At 47.3% G+C, this 23,706-nt stretch overlaps 1 protein-coding gene across 2 annotated transcripts in view; it reads right to left on the reverse strand.

Moving 5' to 3' along the window:
• Nucleotides 1-23,243, reverse strand: part of LOC144825096 (uncharacterized) — a 78,500-nt gene extending 55,257 nt beyond the window's left edge. The window contains exon 1 of one of the 2 annotated variants that reach the window (XM_078684004.1): nucleotides 23,176-23,243. The gene's annotated coding sequence lies outside the window, so the exon portion shown is untranslated. Of the gene's footprint in view, nucleotides 1-22,998; nucleotides 23,154-23,175 lie in introns of those variants that run through there. The other variant, XM_078684054.1, reaches the window with a different exon arrangement.
• Between the last annotated feature and the right edge of the window lie 463 nt (nucleotides 23,244-23,706).

The raw sequence follows: 23,706 nt of genomic DNA on the forward strand, positions 1-23,706 counted from the left end.
CTGCAAACGGGCGAGTTTTGGAGAGCCTCGGGGGTAAACGAGTAGTGGCAAGGTAACCAGGAAGGTTTAAGATCCAGCAGGACCTGGTGGGAGTACCTGATACGACCACGTCCACTCTCGGTAGAGCTGAGCGCCCCCCCGTCCAGCTCGTCCTTAGCGCGGACAGGCGCAGACGGGCAGGACTCTGGCGTGACTCCGGCGTTATTGCGAAACACACGCCGTGCGCATGCGCCGTACGCTAGCATACTCATGTTTAAGTAGAGCTCTAGCCAGTCATCCTGACTGCTGGAGCGCTAACCTACAATGGCGCCCGGCGTCCCTTTCGGTCCCCTAAGAAGGAGTGTAGGCTGCCGAGGAGCGCGCAGGAGAGCCGCTGAAACCGCGGTGTGGGCACAATTAAGGTGCAAGGGTGTGGAAATCAGTTAAAAACAGGGCAAACAATCAAAGAAAATTTTTAACTAAAATACAAAACGGGGTATTTAAAATACAGCACAGCGCGTTAAGCAAAGCGTTACACGCAGCAGTGGGTTACCTTATCAAGGCTGACCTACCCTTCGTTCTGCCTTTAAGTACACTTCGCGCTCGCCTCTAGCCAGTCAGCCTGACTGCTGGAGCGCTAACCTACAATGGCGTCCGGCGTCCCTTTCGGACCCTTAAGATGGCGTGTAGGCTGCCGAGGAGCGCGCAGGAGAGCCGCTGAAACCGCAGTGTGGGCACAATTAAGGTGCAAGAGTGTGGAAATCAGTTAAAAACAGGGCAAACAATCAAAGAAAAATTTTAACTAAAATACAAAACGGGGTATTTAAAATACAGCACAGCGCGTTAAGCAAAGCGTTACACGCAGCAGTGGGTTGCCTTATCCCTTGCTTCTTCTGGGAAGAGAGGCCACAATCCTGCTCCCCAATTCTCCTCAGGGGGCCCATTTCATGTGGATTGCTGCCTCATACCCCTGAAACCACCTTTGTATGTCATCCCCCTTCTTGACTTACTCGTATACATTCTTAGGGATGTCCAGAATTCTGTCTGCCTGTCTTGACGGGTTGCTGCTACCATCTGAGTTGGCTCTACTCCACTGATCCAGCTCCTTTATCCTGATCACGTGATCTATCATCATCCTTTTCTCTTCCATGCCTAACTTAAGCTTCTCCAGTTCTACTGCAACTCTCCTTGCTTCCTGCCTGTCCTCCATCTCTTCTGGGGACAGGCCACAGCTGCCTGGTCTGGAGGGTTCCCCCCTCCCAAAATAACATCCACCCTAGGAATAGGCTCCTTCGCCTCTCCACTGAGATCACCAGACTGCTTGCTGGCATGTTTGGCTGCTACCGAGGCCTCAGCGCCTTTTGTAGCTTGTCCTTCCTAGTGAGGCCTCTGACTTTTGGGTTTTTGCAAATTGATTTTAATTCCCTAACATTGTAGGCTTCCAATCTATCCTCCTCCAAAGCAATTTCCTGGGATGCAACAGATGATGCTCTTGATTCCGGCATGATGAAGTATCAAGTTCAAACTGGTAAGATCAAAAATACGCCAAAAAGAAGCAGTATGTGGTACGTAATGGTCTGCGATCTGGTTGTAGTGCACACCAATCACTGTGAGTCAAGTGCAAATACAAGTCAAAACCAACACATAAATAAAAAATGTGTCATTTAAAATACCAATAGGTCAAACTTTCCTAATGCGAGACCTATTGTATTGCAAATGCTTGTTTTTTTTGATAACCAAATGTATTGTTTTACAACACAAAAAACAAATCAGCAAAAGCACAGAAGACCGTAGATCAATTACATTCTTGAAAAGATAGCATCCCACGATTTCAAACCCAAGACATACACAGGCAAAAGTACGGAGGCAAGTCAATCCGAACACTCCACAGTACCCAACCATTTCCCCCACACCTGTCGGTATTTTTTGGGACACCCTCTCGCCACATACGCACCAAACCACCCCCCTTCGCCACCTCCCAAGGTCAGGCGGGTCAGGACTTTCCCATGCCACCACTATGTCACGCTTGGCCACAATCATAGTTGTATTACAAAATATCTCATCATTTCTGGACCCGTCCAGCCCGTCCGTGTCCCCCGTAGTGAATGACGTGAATGACCTCCCATCCCAAGACCTCTGTGAGCTTCGCTTCAATTGCCCCCCAAAACCATATGGAAAAAATCAGCCGGGGCATGATTACATCTCGTACATGACTTGTCCGGGTACAAGCCTGCTCGGTGAAGGGGCAGGGGAGTGAGGTAAGTAGCATGTAAGTAATAAAGCTGGATCAGCTTAAGTTTGGCGGAGGCGATGACAGTTCTGGGCGCCATGAGGGCGTCGCGCCAGTCCACCTCATTGAGGGGGCTACCCATTCTACCCATTGGTCCCTCAATTTATCCAGGGAGGTGGGGGTATTGTTGACTAAGGAATGGTATATAAGGGAGATGCTCCCTTGCCTAGGTCCCCCAGCATTGTCTGTGCCTCGGTAGGGCTATACTCTGGGAGCCTTGTGTCATCCGTGATGTGCGTTTGGAGGGTGTGACGCAGCTGCAGGTACTTATAGAATTGGGATGTATGTAAGGAATAGCGGGTTTGAAGCTCCTGGAAGGAAAGCAGAAAGAGGGCGTGTATGTGGCCACTCTTCTAAACACAGATTTTAACCTTTCAATTTTAAGTGACCGAATTACATATGCCATGCCCCTTTGAAAGAATACAGCGGTCTTGCCAGTCACAGGGAGTCACCCCCTCTCAGCCCCCAGAATTACGAAAGATGCTACCAAGGGTTCTTATTTTAGTGGGAGGCAACCCCCGGCTGTCACTAAATGTTATATTGACTGAAGACCAAGATGGGGCCCGTGCACAGGCCGTTACACTATCCCGGTTGATGTTGATAAATCTAATCCCTGCACAGTAGTGGAGTAAACCAAGATTAGCCAAGTTGCACCATAACTAGGACTATACCCGTTTTGAAATCCAAATTCTCACATGCAGGGCTTGTCCATGCCTGTAAATTTGCCTTTTTCTAGATTGTGGGACTAAGGTGCTTGTGCATTCGCGTCTGACTTCGTGTTGGTCGCCAGATGGCGCGATTGTTATGTTATGTTATGTTAATAGGGATTTTTAAAGCGCACGGTCACCTAATGGTTTCATGGCGCTGATTAAGTTAGACGATTGCTGTTCCGTCTTTGTTCTCTCGCCGCTAAACCACAAAGAGCCCAAGGGGCAGTAAAGAGGAAGTCCTCTCTACCCCATATTTGTCCTCCTGCTGGAGTAGGAAGAGAAACATTTGCTGGCTCAGATTACCAGCTATGAGGGGCATGTATACAGTACATTCTCTGCACCCAGTATGCTAAAGTTTTCTGTGGTAAATATGATCCGGCCTATATTATTATTTCTGATCAGCTAGACAGAGATCTTTTGAGTAAAGAAGGCAGTTGCTTTAAAGAAAATCCATACAAAAGGTTTTACGATCTCCAATTACAGCTTCTTGCAATGCTGTGCTGCATAGCTTTGTATTGAATCACAGGCCCGGTGCATGTACAGACCCATCCTTCTAGATAAACACTCTTTCGAGTTAGGATCTCAATTTATAATGTGCCTTTCTCGCACTCAGCTGGCCAGAATTGCTGCGCAAACAACCTATTCATTGTCAGAGTAAACTTTGAGGAAAATTAGATTCCACCAGGAGGAATATTATACAGATAAATGCCTCTAAACAGCGAATAAAATGAAACTGGTTAATGTTGTGGAGCTGTTTTCACAGCGCTATTCCGTGTTTTAAAAAAATAGTTTTACTCATGCTTGATCGGAATTTCTGAAACCGGAGCATGACTTCAGCACTTCACTTCCTTCCAGAGATGATTTTTTTTCCATCAGCCCACACTCCTGCGCCTTGCAATTGGGACTCCAGCAGGAAATGGGTGACACAAAAAAACAAGCGCGGACGCGAAAGGAATGCGAGGTATGCAGCTGGAACCTGGCTGCGCTGCTGCTCACTCCGGAGCTCACTAGGCCAGCGGAGAGAGAAGGCGGAACATGCACCCGCCTTTGGCCAATTGCGGGCTGTCTTTCTTAGAAAGACGCACGCAAAGGCTAATAGTATGTGACCTTAAACTCCGACCACATGCAGGAGCGTGTGGTCAGAGTTTAAAGTCCTTACTAGAAGCCTTGCAGAGCAGCGCATGCATGCTGGCTCAGGCGAGACCTACAAACTATCAAAGTCCTTAGGCTAGTACATAGATCAACAGAAAACCTGGAGGGACAAAAGCAAAAGAGAGTTGAAGGGAAGCACCCTAGAAATGGCCATCTCCAACAGAATTTATGAAGATTGGTATGTGTGACACAAAAGGTATAAGCCAACCTATGCCACAGGAAACTATTGCAATGACTGAGGTTTTCACTAGACTACGATATGAAAAAAGGGGAAAAGGGGCACGGGCAACAGGGAAGCCTTGACGTTCAACTGCCTGGGGCGTACATGTGGGTAAGTCAACAAATTAACAGCGAGAGCCGAGCAAAGAGTGTTCACAGATTTCTCATACAGCACTATGATGGAGTGCAATGTGAACAGATTTTTTACAGTGCAGTAATATGCAGTGCAGTGGCACAGATTCCTCAGTAAAGATAGATGCATAGCATTGATTCAGATTCATCATAGTGCAGTGAAGTGCAGTGTGCACAGATTTCTCACAGTGCATTAAGATGCAGTGCAGAGTTCAAAGATTCCTAATAGTGGAGTAAGATGCAGCGCACAGATTTCTCACGTTGCAGTAAGATGCAGTGCAGCATGCACAGATTTCTCCATAGTGCAGTAAAATTCAGTGCAGAGTGCACAATTTCTCACAGTTCGTTAAGATGCAGTGCATCGTGCACAGATCCCTTCTTTAACACAAATGTTCACCACACACACCCCCAGGACTGGACGGAAAGCCCCCCACAGGTCTCTGGATAGAAGAGCCCTGCTCCTGGCGGGATTATTCAATCTATATCTGCCAACAGTCAGAAAGAAGCCTGTGCAAACATTTCCAGGCTCTCTCATCCTCCTAGGGCTAGGGTGGGGCAGGTGCAGATTTGGAGTCTGGGGGATGGGGGTGGGGGCTCTGCGAGGGTCTGAAGATGCAGATAACTGCACAGACAGACATGGCTTCCTTCCTTCTCTGTAGCAGACTGGACACAGATGGAGAAGCAGGAAGTAATGTCAGCATCCGTTGCTGGTGCTGTCTCTGCCACTGCGGACCTGGAACAGGAAACCCTTATCCATTCATAAATGTGCTCAATGGATTTATCTCAGCAGGCGAGGCGCGCACTCTGCTGGCCACTTGAAGAACCTTCACATCCAGTCTCAAGGAGTGAATACACGCAAACAAGCATTTTGTGGTGGGAAATGCCTGGATTTTTAGATGTCACAGATATGGATGTTTTAAGACACACAGGCCGCGTACAGGGTCTCACCCTTGATTGCTGCTGCAAAAAAGTATTTGCAACTTCACATGAGCATCTCTAAAACACTGATACTGAGGGCTATAGAGTACTTACAGAAGGTTGTCAACAGGAAGTGACGGTTTATATTTCATTAAATATATGAAAAAATGTATTAGGTGTGTAATTAAACTGGACGGCTTATTTGTTTTTTTATTTTATTTTTTCAAACTCTTCCTTTATCGTGTTTTTCAAATGCACATCATGGTACATAGCAATGTAAATAAAGAAAGATCCCATGCAATTTCATTCACCAGACCAAATACAGTATGGCATAAGTCACATGTCAAAGCGGAAATTAAAAGAACAGATTTTTTTCTAATCTTCCTGTATTTTTGGGTTGTTCCTTATATTTAATACAGTTTTAAATCCTCGAACAACACTGAATTTAGGCCCAAATTAGCTGGTGTTGAGCTTCTGGTTTAAGATCACAAGTGCCTTTTAAAATATTGAAATAGCGGCCTCTGCCAAGCTTTGATACCAAAGACTGTGTTTGTTGTTTTGTTACAGCCCTGCCAAGTCCAACTATCGGAAGTAAGTCTCCCACATTTTAGTGCTGGTGTGGACATCACTGCAGTAAAATGGATTAGCCATCGACTTCTAGCGCCCTGGGACCACCACAAGGCGTGCTCCACGAAACTGCCCTTTGATCGATTAAAGAGGTGCTGTGCTGGGCAGAGCGTGCCGTGTTAAACAAAGGTGACTGTCTTTATGAGCCCGGCCGCCTACAGCCCCGTACACACTTTTCATTGATGACTAGATATGTGCATTGCCATTAAAAACCGTTTCAGGCGGTATCTTCCCCTACCATTGCTAGGTGGGTCAAATGGATCATGACAGAATCTGGTATTGATGTCAGGCACTTTGGGGCTCATTCCACAAACAGAGCTATGGCCTCCATGGCTGTCCAGGTAGGTGGCAGATTGGAGGACATTATGAATGCAGCTGATTGGTCTTCGGAATCTATTTTTAAAAAGTTCTATTTTAAACCAATTCATGAAGCCGCTGCGCTGGTGGTAAGCTTTGAACTTGCATAATCCTCGCCTCTGCTTCCTGACATAGAATAAGAAATTTCCTAGGTTATCACAAAGAAAAGTTTCAATTCTATAAAGGACGCGGATGCGAGGATTATCCCCCCTGGGTTTTCTAGCCTCCCTCCCTTATGCTTGGAGGTCTTGCTTGATGTCTTTTTTTCTACATATCAGGAAAGTAATGTTTTCTTGTGAATTCTTATGGTATTTTGTGCATTGATCTGGTTCTGTACATTTTGCACGTTGTTTTACAGCTTCTGTTTATACCGATGCTAAAGCTATTGCAATTGCATTTCGTCTTTGCTCTGTGGTTCTTTCTGCTTTCATTTACGAGATTTTTATGGTGAAGAGATTATAACGTTTTCTGTTATCCTAGGATCTGATCAGAAGACGGATTAGATTGGGGACAACTAAACTTCCTGCAGCACTGAAAGAGGAAGGACTACGTTGAGGGAGTTACTTTATGTATATGTGGAGAGGTGTGGCTCACTGGTTAGAGGCGGCAGACCTGTAAGCAGAGAGCGGCCCGGGACCAGGGTTCAATTCCCGACGCGGCAGGGTCTTGGACCAGGGTCAACGGACTCGATAATTCTCGCCTCAGTGCCTACTCTAACCAGGGAACAACTCTGGGCATTAAGCTTGCCTCATCTCTACAACGGCCCCCCACAGATGCCGGGGATGCCTGGTTTCACCCTGGAGATACCCAGAAAGGGACCATCTCACAGGGAAAACCAGGACGGGTTCCCCAGCGGTCTACAGCGCCAGGACACTCGGGTAGAGTAACAGTGCGCTTTACAAGTATCTTACATTTACATTTACATATTCGGCTGGACTGTGATTGGTGGACTGGCTCCCATGGTTACTGCTGTGCCTCATGGGCTATGTAGTTTGCAGCCTGTGTTTTTTCTGTTACCTTTCAACTTGCTGTCAATAAAATGAAGAAAGGCCATGCATAGTCCTCGCCTCCGCGTCCTTAAAAGAATTGAAACTTTCCTTTGTGATAACTAGGAAAGTTCTTATTTACTCTTCTTGCTGGTGTTTAATAACCATCTCCCGAAAAGCACTTCTACTGTGTGCTTATTTAATGGTACAGTATTTTCAGTGGTTTCAGGTTGCAGTGGTAGAGGCGTGAAAGCAACATCCAGATGTGCACTGAGCAAAGTCCTTTGCAAAATCTCCCCAGGATTTGAAGCAGAGGATTCAGAACGAGCTTCCCAAGGGAGAATTGAGGACCAAACAATGGCGGACCCAATGATTTTCCATGTTATTCAAGGGTATAAAACAATAAACAGAGGCCAATTGTTTTGTATAGTGTGCTCGCACAAGCCAAAAGGTCCCATGCCCTTTTATGGAATGTCTTCTTCCAGCTTAGATTTCAGACATTTTTGAAACATACAGAAGCTACTTTTCACCATTTGCCCAACAAGAGGGTTTTAGACGTTACATAGCCTCAATTGCACCTACCCCTTAACACCACACTGCCTCGATCTCATACATAGATACTAAGCCCCCACAACAACCAAAGCCTCTGTCTCTCTTATAAGAATTGAGATCCCTGGAAATTACACTTCAGTCTCATGTACACTAAATACACAAGCGTCTACGCCTTACTGACAAGTACAGGTTCCCTTACAAATTCCAGGGTCTCAAATTATCAGTCAGAACTGGTATGCCTGGATATACAGCAACCTCAACCTCATGTATATGAATCAAAATTCCTGGACATTACGCTGCATAATTGGACTCGGGACATTCCACCGGCTTAATCTCAACTGCTAGGAATCGAGCCCCCCCATGGACGTTCCAGGCCCTAAATCCAACCTGTAAGAATTTGGGCAAAGCCTGTGATGTTTACCTGTGGATAATCCCCTCTTAACACTTTAGAAAGGCCAATTTGTAGGCTTTTGGACGTCAAGGTTGGTTTGATAAGCACACAATGGGGGGGCTCCATTGAAGCGACACCAGGCATAGCGGGGGAGTTTGTTGCCTGTTTTAAACTCACGGGATCATTAAACTTATCCCCAGCTCCTTCAGCACACGGCAGCACTCCCTGTTGGTCTCCTCCGCCGCCACTGCTCCGGACATCGACGCGGCCGCCGAGAGGTGAGACCACAGGTTCCAGGACGCCCTGCGCACGGACACAGGCGCACATGCCCACTTCCGCTCCCGGAAGCGCTTGTAAGGCAGGCTGAGCTCCCGCGTCGCGGGACGCGCGCGGGCAGCGCCGGGAGAAGCCCAGGACAAGGGCGGGACCATCTGCGACCATCAGCGGCCAGAAGAGGCTGGGCTGGGCCACCTCCTTTGACCCTTCCAAAAGGTACACTACTACGAGCTTGTCCACTTAGCACAATACCACGACGCCCAAACAAGTCTGCACTGTTTTTAAAGGACATATAAATAGTGGACTACAAACCATTGTGCAATTGTGGGAAGGGGAGGAGATAATATACATAATTGGTCTCGTAATAGGGAGGACTTACTTACCAGCTTACTAGCGAAGGAGGGAGAGCAGTGGTTGGTAGGTGATAGTGTAAGTTCATGTACCCTCCTTTTCAGTTTCGCTATGTCTAACAAAGCGAAAACGCGCTCGGCCACAGGCAAAGCACACTCGTCCCGCACCCCAAACCCTTCAGGCCTCGAGCCAAATGATGCGTTGCCCCACAAAGCACAACCTACTGCAATTGACCTGATGTTGAGGAAAGTCATCGGGGAAATTGAGCGTACAGAGAGGAACTTGTCTATTTAACCGATACCTATCCCAGCCACACCCACACAACCTACGGACTCAAATACATCAGTAATTTCTCACACTGACACCCTGGAAAACTCAACTGAAGGTATTCCCTGTGCGCAGTTGGCAATAGAGGTAGCGGCAGACACAACTAGGGATAGAAACATAGCTACAAGTAAAAGATCTAAACAAGGGGGTTGCAGGAAGGGCCAACCTCGAAAAAACAAATCAAGTATGGTCGCACACGGGCCAAAAGACAGGGACGAGGCGGTTACGGAAGTGGTAGCGCCATGCCACCCAGGCCCACCAGGATGGATGGATGACGTAATAGGAGACCTCCAAAAACGCCTGAAAGCCTTTATTATGAGTCAGTTAAAACCAATAAATAGCAGATTAGACAAAATGGCAAATGAACTGACTAAGCAGGGAAAGTCAAAAGGCCCCACAAGCAGTAACATAACAGCTAACCCTACCCCAGCAGCTATTACGCCATCTGGCAAAACTCCTGGCTATAACAACTGTGTTAGTAATGTGCAATATACCATTGCACAAGTGCATTAATCACCCAAACCTACAGCCCAGGTAGAGAGGGGAAACATCCAAAAGGGGGAAACAAGCATACAGCCAAGGTTTCACAGCGAATAAATATGTTGACAGGGCAAACAGGGAATTAGACAACTCATAGCTTGTTTGAAATAAACCAGACAGGTTATGAGTCAAATGACAGAGCAGACCACCCTTCACCACACAAACTTGCCACCTGAAGCATGCCCTTATGTTATTGTTTTTGCTGGGGCACCTGAACTTAGGGCAGCGGAGAAAGAATCACATATGGAACTGAAAAATAAGATAATCAAGTGGCTAAGTTTTCCAAGGCCCCTGAAAGGTGGGGAATGCGGGGAGATTCTTCATGTGAGAAGAGCAAACTGGTTAGGTAGCAGGAGGAAAGATATCACAGGGGACTGTATTGTGGTGAATTTTAGGAACACCAACCTAGTAGAATACATACTAGGTAACTGTAATAGAAACCAGACTAGTACTATACGTACATTACCGCTAGGTTACTTCTACCCGAGGAGACGGGTTATACACACTCCGAGCTATACCAACTGCAGTACAGGAAGGGCACCAGCTAGACACTGGGCTAAAATCCACGAGCAGATAGGCCCGATCATACCAAACCAGGGCTACCTCCAGTGGGCAAACAGATTCAGTCCGCTACAGTCCCTTGATGAAAACGATTGACTACCCCAAATAGGGAACTGGCAAGAGAAGATGGGTACAAGGGTGGGCAATGAACCTAATGTAAACTTTTCCGCTTGAAGTAGAGACGAGAGAACGCACCGCGCTGCACGGCAATATTTCACTATACACAGACAGCCGGAGATCTGTAATCGCTTTTATCTTTACAACCGATGTACTTTAGAACATCCGGCCCGCCCGTAACCCTTGTCTGAATAGATAGCCACTTAGGGGGCGTACCACGTGACGTCAGCCCGCCGTTACTAAAGCACTTCAATAGATATTGAATGCATTGCAACTTTACAAACTACTAGTGGCTTCACATTATATTACATCTACGGCTTCTTTTATGGCTCTAAGCGACATCCATATCAGCGGATCTAAACTCTAAATAGATCATCGACGGCTTGCCCTGAATAGGAACTTACCCAAAGTTATATGTGACCCAAATAATCCACGTGCACACTGATATTAACAAATACGCGGCTCTTATTCATCAGGAAGATTCCCATACAGTATTATGATGGTGTTGTCCTGAAGAAGACACTTCCAGCGTGTCGAAACGGTGACCGTTCTGCTTCCAGCGGACTCGGACGCTCCCTACGCTGCTCCCTGACTCACCTGCTTCCCTGCTGGGTATCGTTAAGCAGCTCCGCTGCTCGCTTTGGCTGCCATTACATTGCTGCCTGAATAATTAGCATCGCGCTAACTCCGCATACCTTCGCCAATTTAAAATTACCGATTTGCATTTTCTTTATTAATTTGCGCCGCTCCGCTGCTTGCCCTTGCCGCTGCTGCCTGCCTGGCACCACATTTCCCACTGCCGCTCTGCGCTGCGTGTTACTGTGTTCAAAAGTGCAGCTGATCGACCCTACGAGGCCACCGGCCATTTTGTTGTTGTTGTTGTTGGTCGCCCTGCCCTAGTCTCCACCCCGCTCCCGCCTTCCCAGCTGACCCGCCCTCGCCCCTCTCCCCTCGCCACCATATATGACAGTAGTTCCCGCGCGCAGCGTTCACGCGCAGCGACCGCGCCCAACCCGCGCCGAAGGTGCGCCAAAGGTAAGCCCGTCTGCGCCCGTCCGCGCCTGGACCGCGCCCAGCGCCAGACCCCCTGGCCCTCGCACTGCCCCGCTCCCCCGCGTTACCTACGATGCCGCCACCCTTTCAGCCCTCAACCCCGGCCGCTCCCTCAACTGCTTCCAAGCCGCTCCTGGACACACCCATGGACCATTCTCCTGCTACTCCTGCAAATTCAGCTGCACCGACATCATCTCCGCTACGACCACACCACAGATTCCTGACCCCAACCACCTACAATGCATCCTACTCAACACCCGCTCGATCCACAGACACGCCATCGACCTATGGAATCTATTAGACACCATCGCTCCAGACGTCGCCTTCCTAACGGAAACATGGATGAACGCTTCCTCCACCCCAGACATCACCATCGCTATCCCTGATGACTATAAGATCACACGCAAAGACCGCACCGACCACACAGGAGGAGGAATCGCTATCGTCCATAAGAAATCCATCCGCATCTCTACCAGCTCTGACGCCAACCTCGTTAACTCAGAACACCTTCACTTCCAGATCCACATCGACCCCAAGACTACTCTCAGAGGCACCCTCCTCTACAGACCACCAGGACCCCGCGCAAAATTCAGTGAAGACATCACAGACTTCATCACCCCACACGCGCTCCCCTCCAAAGACTACATCCTTCTGGGAGACCTCAACTTTCACCTCGAAAAGATCAACGACCGCAACTCCGCAACCCTCTTAGACAACCTCGCCAACCTCGGACTTAAACAACTTGTCACTACCCCCACCCACATCGCAGGTCACACACTCGACCCCATCTTCACCTCCAGCAACCATGTCTCCTTCAGCCACACTACGGATCTCCTCTGGACTGACCACAGCTGCGTTCACTTCACCTACAACAAGCCGAAACCCATCATCCACCTCCAACCAACTCTACAGAGAAACTGGAACAAAATCACCACGGATCAGATCTCCGCATCACTCCTTCGAACCTCCCCAGCCCTCTCTTCTAACGCCAACGAAGCCGCCTCCAACCTCACCCTTTGGTTATCTAACACCGCCGACTCCTTAGCACCGCTTAAAAAACGTCAACACAAACTTGGAAACAAGAAGGCCTCATGGTTCAACGATGATCTCAAGAAGTCCAAGAAACTATGCCGCTCCCTTGAAAAGGCATGGAAAAAAGACCCATCCACCAGCAACAAGGACGCCTTCAAAAGCGCCACCCGCACTCACCACCAACTGATCCGAAAAGCCAAGAAATCAGCATTCAAGGATCGACTTGACAACAACGCCCACAACAGCAAGGAACTTTTCAACATCGTCAAGGAATTCTCCAACCCATCGGCCAACTCCAACGACATCACCCCCTCTCAAACCCTCTGCGACTCCCTAGCTTCTTTTTTCCACAACAAGATTGCTGACATCCACAACAGCTTTGACAACCAACCCGGAAGTCATCCCACCCTACCATCTGCTGACCATCCTCCCCCCGTGAACACCCTTAACGCCTGGAACCCAGTCTCCACTGAGGACACCATCCGCCTGATGAACTCCATCCACTCTGGATCCCCCACAGACCCATGCCCCCACCACATCTTCAACAAAGCTGACTCCATCATAGCACCGCACCTCCGAGACGTCATCAACGGCTCCCTCAACTCCGCCACCTTCCCTGAAGACTGGAAACATGCTGAACTCACCGCCCTTCTGAAAAAACCAACAGCAGACCCCACCGAACTCAAAAACTACCGCCCCATCTCGCTTCTTCCATTCCCGGCCAAAGTCATCGAGAAAGCCGTCAACAACCAGCTCACCGCCTTCCTCGAAACCAACAAATCCCTTGACCCATCACAATCTGGCTTCCGAGCCAAACACAGCACTGAGACCGCCCTCATCGCAGCAACAGACGACATTCGAACTCTACTGGACAATGGAGACACAGTCGCCCTCATCCTCCTTGACCTCTCTGCAGCATTCGACACAGTCTGCCACAACACCCTTCTACAACGCCTCAATAACATCGGAATCCAAGGAAAAGCACTTGAATGGATCACCTCGTTCCTCACCGGAAGAACCCAAAGAGTCCGCCTCCCACCATTCAAATCCGAGGCCTCTGAAGTCATCTGCGGCGTACCTCAAGGTTCCTCACTCAGTCCCACCCTCTTCAACGTATACATGAGCCCCCTCGCAGCCATCGCCCGCCAACACAACCTCAACATCATCTCTTACGCGGATGACACTCAACTGATCCTTTCTCTCACCAAGGACCCCAGCACCGCCAAAACTAACCTACACGAAGGAATGAAAGAAGTCGCCGAATGGATGAAACAAAACCGTCTGAAACTGAACTCAGACAAAACAGAAGTCCTCATCTTAGGTACATCCCCCTCTGCATGGGACGACTCCTGGTGGCCGGAAGCCCTCGGAAAAGCACCCATCCCAACAGACCACGCACGGAACCTTGGCGTCATCCTAGATTCTTCACTCTCAATGAACAGACAAGTCAGCGCCGTATCCTCTTCCTGCTTTAACATTCTTCGCATGCTCAGAAAAACATTTCGCTGGATCCCCCCCGAAACAAGGAAAACAGTCACCCACGCTCTAGTCACGAGCCGACTGGACTACGGAAACACCCTCTACGCAGGTACCACCGCTAAACTCCAGAAGAAACTACAACGAATCCAAAATGCCTCAGCCAGGTTGACATTAGACATCCCACGCAACGAACACATCTCTGGTCACCTTAAAGACCTCCACTGGCTTCCCGTCAATAAGAGGATCACTTTCCGACTGCTTACCCACGCACACAAATCACTCTACGACATCGGACCAGATTGCCTCAACTCTCGACTGTCCTTCTACACCCCCCCCCGCCAACTTCGCTCTTCCAGCCAAGCCTTCGCCACTGTTCCTCGCATCAACAAGACCACCATGGGAGGCAGATCCTTTTCATACCTGGCTGCTAAAACATGGAACTCACTCCCCGCCTACCTTCGCCTCACCCAGAACCACCTAGCGTTCAGAAAGCAGCTTAAAACATGGATATTCGACAAATAACCCCCCTCCCCTTCCTAAGCGCCTTGAAACCCTCTGGGTATGTAGTGCGCTATACAAATTTTATGACTTGACTTGACTTGAGACAGGAAACCATCCTATTTTATCATACTGTATACAACAATGTATTAATGTTATCTGTTTTATCACATCTTTTATCAATATCCTAATGATCCAATTCATGATATCTTTTATCAAAATTTATTAAAATATATCTTTTTATGCTAATTTAGTCTGCTGTTATTTAATTTTGACTTTGTTTATTTATTGAATTGTGCCAGTTTTATGTTCATTTGCCTGGGTAAGTTACCTTACACACACCCTAATGTAAATGGGGCCATAGAAAGCTTTCAAGCAAAGAGGGCAGAGGAACCCCTAGTAATGGGAGGAGAGGGAGACCAAGGGCTTACGTTGCTTAGGAAGGACGAACCCAGGCCATACAATCAGAGAGCAAAGGGTGGAAAAGTACCTAGGGAAGGACTGATTCTATTGTCCTGGAATATAGCAGGCCTGTCGGGGAAATTTGAAAATGAGGATTGGAGGAAGTACCTTCGCAGTTTCCATATATTAGCGTTCCAGGAGACGTGGGTGGTTGACTCCTCCCCCTACCAAATAGAGGGTTATAAATGTTTCTTTGTGCCAGCTCAAGAAAGCAGATCAGGCAGGGCAAAGGGAGGCCTAGCACTGTATGTTGACCTTGATCTAGAAGGCACATGGACACAACCCTCTTGGACGTCGCATACCATCCAGGCAGTTGTATTTCAAGGGCAAGGGCTGAGGTTACTGATATTCAATATCTATAACTCAGGCCCTGTAGATAGAAATAATGCAGTAATTCAGGAACTAGACAGCAGACTTAATCAAGAGATTGAGCAAAGGAAAGGGGGTGGAGAACCAACAGTCCTGGTGATGGGTGATTTAAATTGCCATCTATGCCCAAAGCGGTTTCCTGTAAGCGCTGATAGGTCATCTTGCCTGATAGAGAGTGGGCCACATTTTGAGCTTAATAAGGAGGGAACATCACTAATGAAGCTACTAGACTCACGCTCTCACACATACAATAGATTTGGTGGCCCCGGGAAAAGAGGGTTCTCTTACACCAACATTCAAAGGCAGAGGATGCACCTCTATTATAGACTATATGATATCTATTTTTGCAAAAGATCGGGTCAAAGAGGTGAGAACGGACTGGAGTCCCTTTAGTGACAACAACCCCCTAATTCTGGAATTAATATATAGCGGTCGCTCTACAAGGAACAAACCGTCGGATATTGAGGTGCAGCCAGTGGATCAGGGGAGGCGACAAAGGTGGTCAAAAATAAATGCCCAGGAATTCTATAGAACTCTGATAGAACAAGCATTGGCATAGCCAATAGGTCTCGCTTTTTGGACCCTATAAGTATTTAGTTATGCAGCAGAATATCCTTGGTGCAACAACACCAACTGTTTCATGGCTAAACACTTATAAGGTCCCAAATGCGAGACCTATTGGCTATGCCAATGCTTGTTAAAGTTTGCATTCTGCCTTATTTTCAGCCAGAAGCTGAACATTTGCCATGGGGTTTCAGTAGAATAAGTAGATATGAGGGAAAGAAAGAGCAATACCGTAACCAACTCCTTTTCCACTGAGCAGTGGTCTGAAAATTATGGAGGTGGTTTATGTTTGTTACTCCCGGTGGGTCCGTAGTGTGTAATTTTAGAACTTGAGTGAAAGTAAAGTAAAAAAAGTAAAGTCCACATTTGTAACGCGCACAATCACCCGTAAGGGTCTCTAGGCGCTGGGGGGCCGTCGGGAAGATTAAGCGAGCTATTGCCCAGAGTCACATGGTGCTGGGCTAACCTGCCGCCGGAGCCGGGGATCGAACCGTGGTCCCCAGATTCCAGCGTCAGTCGCCCTGGCCGCGGCGCCACACCTCTCCCACAACACTGGCTGTGCAAAATGCTGGTATATACTACTATGCAAAATCCCGCATAAAGGTTTCAAACTGTAGTTAGTTCAGACCGCTTTATAAATTACAATATATGGAGATCCTGCAGGGACAGCTACGATGTACACAATAACAGTCTGCAGCAGGCTTGGTCTCCTCGTCATAAGTGGTACATATGGCATCAAACAAGCCTCCCTGCTACCCTCTAAGTGCCATCTGTGGAGCCTATTCTCAGCATTCTGCAGGGCGCTAGGTTACCTGTAAGCGCGCTACTTGATTCAAAATGTATCAAAGAGCATGATGAGTTTACAGGCATGAAAACAAATTAACAATTTCCACTCAAGGAGAGAACACTTAAGAAAGCAGAGTACGAAAATGAAAATCATTGAAACCCTCGGATTCCAAGTGCATCAGCTTTGATTTTTTGGGGTTTTAGTAGAATTACTTTCTATTTTTTTTTTTATCCGATAGAGTGGACTTTATGATTTTAAAAATTCGTGCCATCGGGTTTTGCTGAGATGCTAAATACTATTTATTATAAAGTACCGCGTGAATCTATCTCAATACATTATTGAAAGAATTAAACAGCGCGGTCTCTCAACACAAGCTCATCTCTAGTAAGGTTACTGCTCAGATTCGGGTGAAGCCCGCGCAATCATGGAAGGCGCTCTCACGGCCGGTTCTGTCCGATGCATGATCTAAGCGGCAGAGAGGCCACAGCAGCAGAAGGGGTTTGCCCAGGGAGCTGCGGCTGTCAATCAGAGCCAGTGCAGGCGAGTCCAGTGTTAATCGACAGCACAAAGGAGAAGCTTTGGGAAGTGCGGTGGACGCTCGAGGCGGCCTGTTAGAGCCTAGGCGCTGGCAGAACAGCCCCTCATTTAGGATTTAAACCTTCTCCATTAAGCTCTACTGAGGAGCAAGTAGTGACTAAACGAATACAACCATGTTAATGTTAATAGCATCGTTCCTGTAACATGTAATTAAAGGAAATGCTGCGCAGAGCCAGTACTTTTGTCAAGCTCCTGTAAATGGAAAGATGGATAGCACTCGGGCAAGGGAAAGAAAGCACAGCTTCATATTTAACCCAAACACTCTTGTCATTAATGGTTTGTCTAACTTGCTTTATAAAAGTCGAGGTACTGCTCCATTGAAGGAAAATTAAACAAGAGCGACCGGGAAAATGAAAGTACGGCCGGCCACCGGCCAGCCATGAATAATTAGGGGAGGAGAAGCCGCAGAGCACACGCTGGGAGAAGCCCTTTGATGTGGTGGCGGCCGTGAACAAAATGCAATTAGGAGGGAGGGAGGGAGGCTGATGCGCGTGCTTGTTTGGTCACGTGATTCACGTGAACTCAAAGAAAACCGCACCAAAAAGCCCTTGGTTTCACGAGTATTTTGAGCACTTGAATTCTCTCCATTTCCCATTCCTTCGGAATGGAAAAGGCGAGACCTAAAAAGGTAAAAGGCAGATACAAGATTGTCTCGAACCCACAGTAGAGGGAGGTCTGCTGGTCTCAGCATTCGAGTCCTTAACCAACTTGGTTGACAGACTACTAAAAACAAAAGGTCCCAAAAAGAACATAATACAACCACGATGGTTTGACACCGACTGCTCTCGAGCACTGAGAGATTTAAAATCATGTCTCAAAATTCACCCCAGGGACAAGCAGAAAGTAGCCCGCTGTAGACATACATATAAAACCAAGATTAAACAGAGGAAGATTACGCTACAAGCGGAAGTCTGGGCCGACCTGAGGGAGGCAGGGGAGAATAGGGATTACAATGAATTTTGGAAAATTATCAACAGGCCTTGTTTTCAAGACAGTAGTGCCCCGGTGATTAGCACTAATATACTCCCAGAACAGTCGGTGACTCATTTCAAGGGCCTTTACAATCACACTTGCGACACAGTCTCCGTAGGGGGCTGGGACGGGGTCCGGTCCATGGAAACAGAATTTTCACTTGAAGAGATAACTGAAGCTATCCAAGGCCTGACCCGAAACAAAGCACCAGGGCCCGATGGCACGCCACCAGACCTTTATCAAAGTAACATCGACCTCTGGGCTCCTATCATGACAAGGGTGTTAAATGCAGCTATAAAATCTGGGCTCCCGCGATCTTGGTCTACCACACTAATTGTCCCTATCTTCAAGAAGGGGAGCAGGGACCACCCCCAATGCTATAGACCAATATCGCTGATCGATGTGTCAGCCAAATTACTGGGCAGGGCGGTACTAAATCGCCTCATGGCCTGGACAGAAGAGCACCACATTATTGTAGACACCCAATATGGTTTCAGATCGGGTAAATCAACTAGCGATCAATGTCTTAACCTTTATCTATTAGTTGCTAAATACACAAAAGCTAGTAATGGAACAGTCTATATGGGTTTTATGGATGCGGCTGCGGCCTTTGATAATGTAAATAGGAACGGGGGGGGGGGGTACTGATCCCTTCCCGTGCACTAGCGGAGTGAGGCAGGGGTGTATCCTTGCTCCCTTTTTAGGTCGAGCGACCTATCTCAATGCGCATGCACATTGAGCGGGAGCGAGATATATAGGGGCTTATCGAGAGTTTACTGAACTGGCGATTTCTTGCAGTGCATGTGCTTTTTAGGTCATTGCGCAAGCGCAAGCCCTAAAAAGCGGGTGCACAATGCCACCAGCCGCCTGCCTGCCTCGCATTACCACATCAAAGGCAGCCCTCCCAGCGCATTTCTCACCCCCTAATTATTCACGGCTGTACTTTCAGTTTCACTGCCGCGTCTCCTATTAAAACTTGTTTAACTTGTTTTTTTATCTTGCCTTCTGCAGCGACGTAACTTAAGATCCCACGCCCCTTCATGAGAGACCAAACGGAGTTCTTAAATGTACACCAAGCAGGGTTAGGCTCTGGGGTCGTGCACTCCTCATCGCCTGGGCGTCGTGCTTCATGTTTGAGCAAAGCACAGCGCATACAAACAATGGCGGGCGAGGCTTTTTTTCCTCACAGCAGGCTCCCTTAAATTTCAATTACTCATGGTTTTTTAACCAGCTCCGCACTTGCGCTTCAGCAGTAGTGCCGCTGCATATGTTTTTAAATCTTGCCCCCCAAAGCAACACGACTTAAGATACCACGCCCCCTCATGTGAGACCTTCACACCCTCATCGCCGCTCTCCCCGCTCCGCCCCCTCCCCTGCCCGCCGTGTCGCATTTCTCCTCCCCCCTCCCCACAGCAATGCCCTCCGTCTTGTTCTCCTCCGTCGGCTGTTCCTTACCCCAGTTTCCCTTCCTCCTCGCCTCTCCTATTTCTTTATCTAAGCCCCTCGTACTCACTATAATACAGTCCACGTTGATTGAGCACAGGGTCAAAGAAAGGATTATTGTCATTATAATGGAAATGAAAACAAGGCATGCGCAACCCACCATCTACAACCCTTACATTAACATCGGTCAGTGATTGGTACAAAATAAGTACCCCTCTGTATATAATAAAAATGTCATAGTGCTGTGCTACATTTAGGTTCGCCGGTATAAATATTTTCTGTCGCCCCTCGTTTCTAATGCCTCTCAATCTCCCCTCACTCTTTCACTCTCCCTCTCTCCGTCTCCCTCTCTCCCTTTCCCTCACTTTCCACTCTCCTCTCACCCTCTCCTTCTCTCTCCCTCTCTTTACCTTCCCCCTGCTCTCCTTTTTCTCCCCCTCCCCATCTTACCCTCTGCTTGCTCTCCTCTCTCTCCCTCCCTCCTCTCTCCCCTCTGTCCTTCGCTCTCGTCCTCCCCCTCTCTTCTTACCCTCCCTCTCTCCCTTTCCCTCACTTCCCTCTCTCCCCGTCTCCCCCTTTCTCTCTCTCCTCTCTCCCCCTCTCTCCCTCTCTCCCCTCTCTCTCTCCCCCTCTCTCTCTCCTCTCTCCCCCTCTCTCTCCTCTCTCCCCCTCTCTCTCCTCTCTCCCCCTCTCTCTCCTCTCTCCCCATCTCTCTCCTCCCTCCCCCTCTCCTCTCTCCCCCTCTCTCTCCTCCCTCCCCCTCTCTCTCCTCTCTCCCCCTCCCCCTCTCTCTCCTCTCTCCCCCATCTCTCTCCCCCTTTTTACCCTCTCCCCCTTTTTACCCTCTCCCCCTCTCTCTCTCCTCTCTCCCCCTCTCTCTCCTCTCTCCCCCCATTTTTACCCTCTCCCCCTTTTTACCCTCTCCCTCTTTTTACACTCTGCATCACTCTGCATCACCACATCACAAAAGTTTAAGCTATTGACATTACAAATTAAATAAATTATTTAAATATTAATTATTTAAAAAAATTAAAAGCCATTGTTAATTGTATTATCAATACATCTAAGTCACGTAAATACAAAACATGTTGCATTACAAATGCTATAGGTGTCACATTTGCAAAAGTTATAACTATTGGCATTGTAAATGACAAAGCTATTAACTTAGCTATTTTAAAAAACAACACATAAATTAAAAAAAATCATTTATAAGACCATTAGCTCCAACTTTCCTAATGCGAGACCTATTGCATTTCCAATGCTTGTTATTCTCATTGTACATAAATGATCTGGAGAGAACATTGGTTGCCTTGAATGTAGATTGCCCCAAAGCAGGAACACGTCATATTCCGGTACTGTTGTATGCGGATGACGCTGTCCTGCTTGCACGAACAGCCTTGAGTCTACAACACCTCGTTGCCGGTTTTGTGAAGTTCATGGACAATCTAGACCTGTCCGTGAACTTGAGCAAGTCCTTCGTGATGGTGGCGGGAAAAAAACCCTCTAGGAAATTTGCACTTAAAATAGGGTCCCACACACTAGAAACCGTAAGCACCTTTTCCTATCTGGGTCTTTTATTTGATGGGGAGATAAAGTTTGATTCCTTAATCGAGGAAAGGTGCAGAAAGCTGGTTTCTGCAAACGGTGCAATACTAAACTTTGCCCGTAGGCTGGGCCGCTGGTCACCAGAGCAAGTAATGAATCTATATGGAGCTGTAAGTACTGCAAAGGCTCTGTATGGTGCAGAGGTCTGGGGCTTTAGGGAAGCAAGACAATTAAAACTGGAGGAAGACAAATTCCTACGCAGGATCCTTAAGATATCATAGAGTACCCCAGCAGAAATTGCACACACTGAGCTTGGGATTCCATATATTACAGATCAGGTGAAGGTGAGACCCATCATGACATGGCTCAGAATCTGGGTAAACCCCGAAGCCGAATTAAGCAGGATAATAGCTGGAGATTGTTTACAAAAAGATAAGTGCCTCCAAATCCCATGGTTAGACTATGTTAAGGATACACTAGGGGTCATAGATCAGCAGATACTCTTTAGCGACCCGATCTCAATTGCCACATCTTGTAAATATCAAATAAAAAAAACTGCTATTAGTGAACTTGAATTGGGCAGATTAAATTCTGGCTCACTAAAAAGATTAGTTGTGGCACACTGTTTAGTAAGCAATGGGGAGGGTATGGAACCTTATTTATTTCTGATGCACAACCAGCAGGACAGATTTTTAATGTGTCGTTTTAGGCTCAATTTGTTACCTAATATTTTAGCTTATCCTTCAGGTTTCACTTTAACAATTGAGCAGAAGGGTGCCTGCGGCTGCGATAATAGGTCTCCGCAGGACACCCTTCATTTTGTACTTTTGTGTTCTTTTTATCGGATTCCCCGTCGCAGATTTCTTGTGGATATTTTAAAAGAGGCAAAATTTTGTCATGCTAAAACTGCACTACTTTTTTTGCAAAGAGCAAATGACATGCGTACTCTATGTTCTATTATGAATTTTCTAAAAGTAGCCGTAAGATTAAGAAGTACGAGAGGTTGAGCAAATGATGTATATAATACCACATGTTTTAATTGTATAAACTTTGCTTTTAATGTGACACGGTTCAGAATTGTAACTAATTAATTTTGTAAAATGTATTTTTATGATGGTTTTTAATCATCGAAATAAAGATCTACTGAACTGAACTATGCACACAAGTTACAGGAATATTCGCCCCTGGTGGCCTTACGCATGAAAGGGAAAACCAATCATTTGGGGCTTTGTTTTTCTTGGTGTTACATAATCAGAGCGTGCCATGTCGAATCCTGATGACGACACAACTAAGGAGACTTGGATGAGGTATTATTCTCTGGCTGAGGATAATGATAAATAGTTTTGATCTGTAAAGTAGTGCAGCCCCCAAGCCTGCAAAGCTATGGTCTGATTCAGATATTGGTGATTGTATATGGTCCTCCGAAAAAATGCCTTTACCATTTCGTTTAGGAGGATTACATTTTACTACCCTTATCTCTACCAAGACCCAGTACTGTAGCAACACCATTACCTAATTTTCTGGGAGCAAGCCTGTGACAAAATGTTGAGAGAGAAAGTTCTCTCATCTCAGAGGAAATGCCCATGCAACTTTCGAATCAGACTCGACCTTCAGTATCACAGCCTCACTCCCACCCCCTACCTTCCCTTCGATGACAGAACAGAAATAAATGTGACCCCTTTAAAAAGTGCTGTTATAAATGTCTCATTTACCTGACAATGCGAAGGTTTCTCATTTACATATTTCTTGAAATCATCCTCATTGAACCATGATTTCATTCCCAGGCTTGGATTACAGAGTACTGGTAATGCCTGGAGACTTTCTGAACACCTACGTAATGCAAATATCAAAATCCCACAGCCATAACTGTGCAAACACTTCTTACATACCTAGGAAATAGCAAATACACAGGCTGCGTTAGAGGCCAACCCCAGAGTCCCTGAAACCCGAGCAGACCCAGACATGCCAACCCTCCCGATTCAGGCGTGAGACTACCGATTTGAAGGCTAGTCTCCCGCCTCCCGATTCCTGCAAACAAAAACCCGATTACTCTGGGTTTGTTGACAGGGCTTAGTATTGTGTGAAGTGCTAATTTTTCCAGCAATAGTGAAAGTGGCCATGCAGGGGCTCGCGATGGGGTGAAAAAACAACAAAGGGTCATTTACAAGGCAATAGTCTTTTGAAGACCTGTGAAGTAGGGGGGGGGGGCGTGTGTGTGCACAGGATGCTGTTTTCGGCTGGGTGTCACACAGGGGGGTGGGGGTGGGGCGGGGGGTGGGGGGGACAACACTTGCATCACCCTCTCTGCCTGCCATTGCGCTCCATGCTTGTAAAAGGTAAGAAAAAAAACGTACATTTGTGTTTCAAATTGTCCAATCCTGCAGCAACACACTTCCAAAGCCCATACACGCCAGTAACCC

Source organism: Lissotriton helveticus, chromosome 1_1 (assembly GCF_964261635.1).
Source record: "Lissotriton helveticus chromosome 1_1, aLisHel1.1, whole genome shotgun sequence".
Classification (NCBI taxonomy): Eukaryota; Metazoa; Chordata; class Amphibia; order Caudata; family Salamandridae; genus Lissotriton; species Lissotriton helveticus.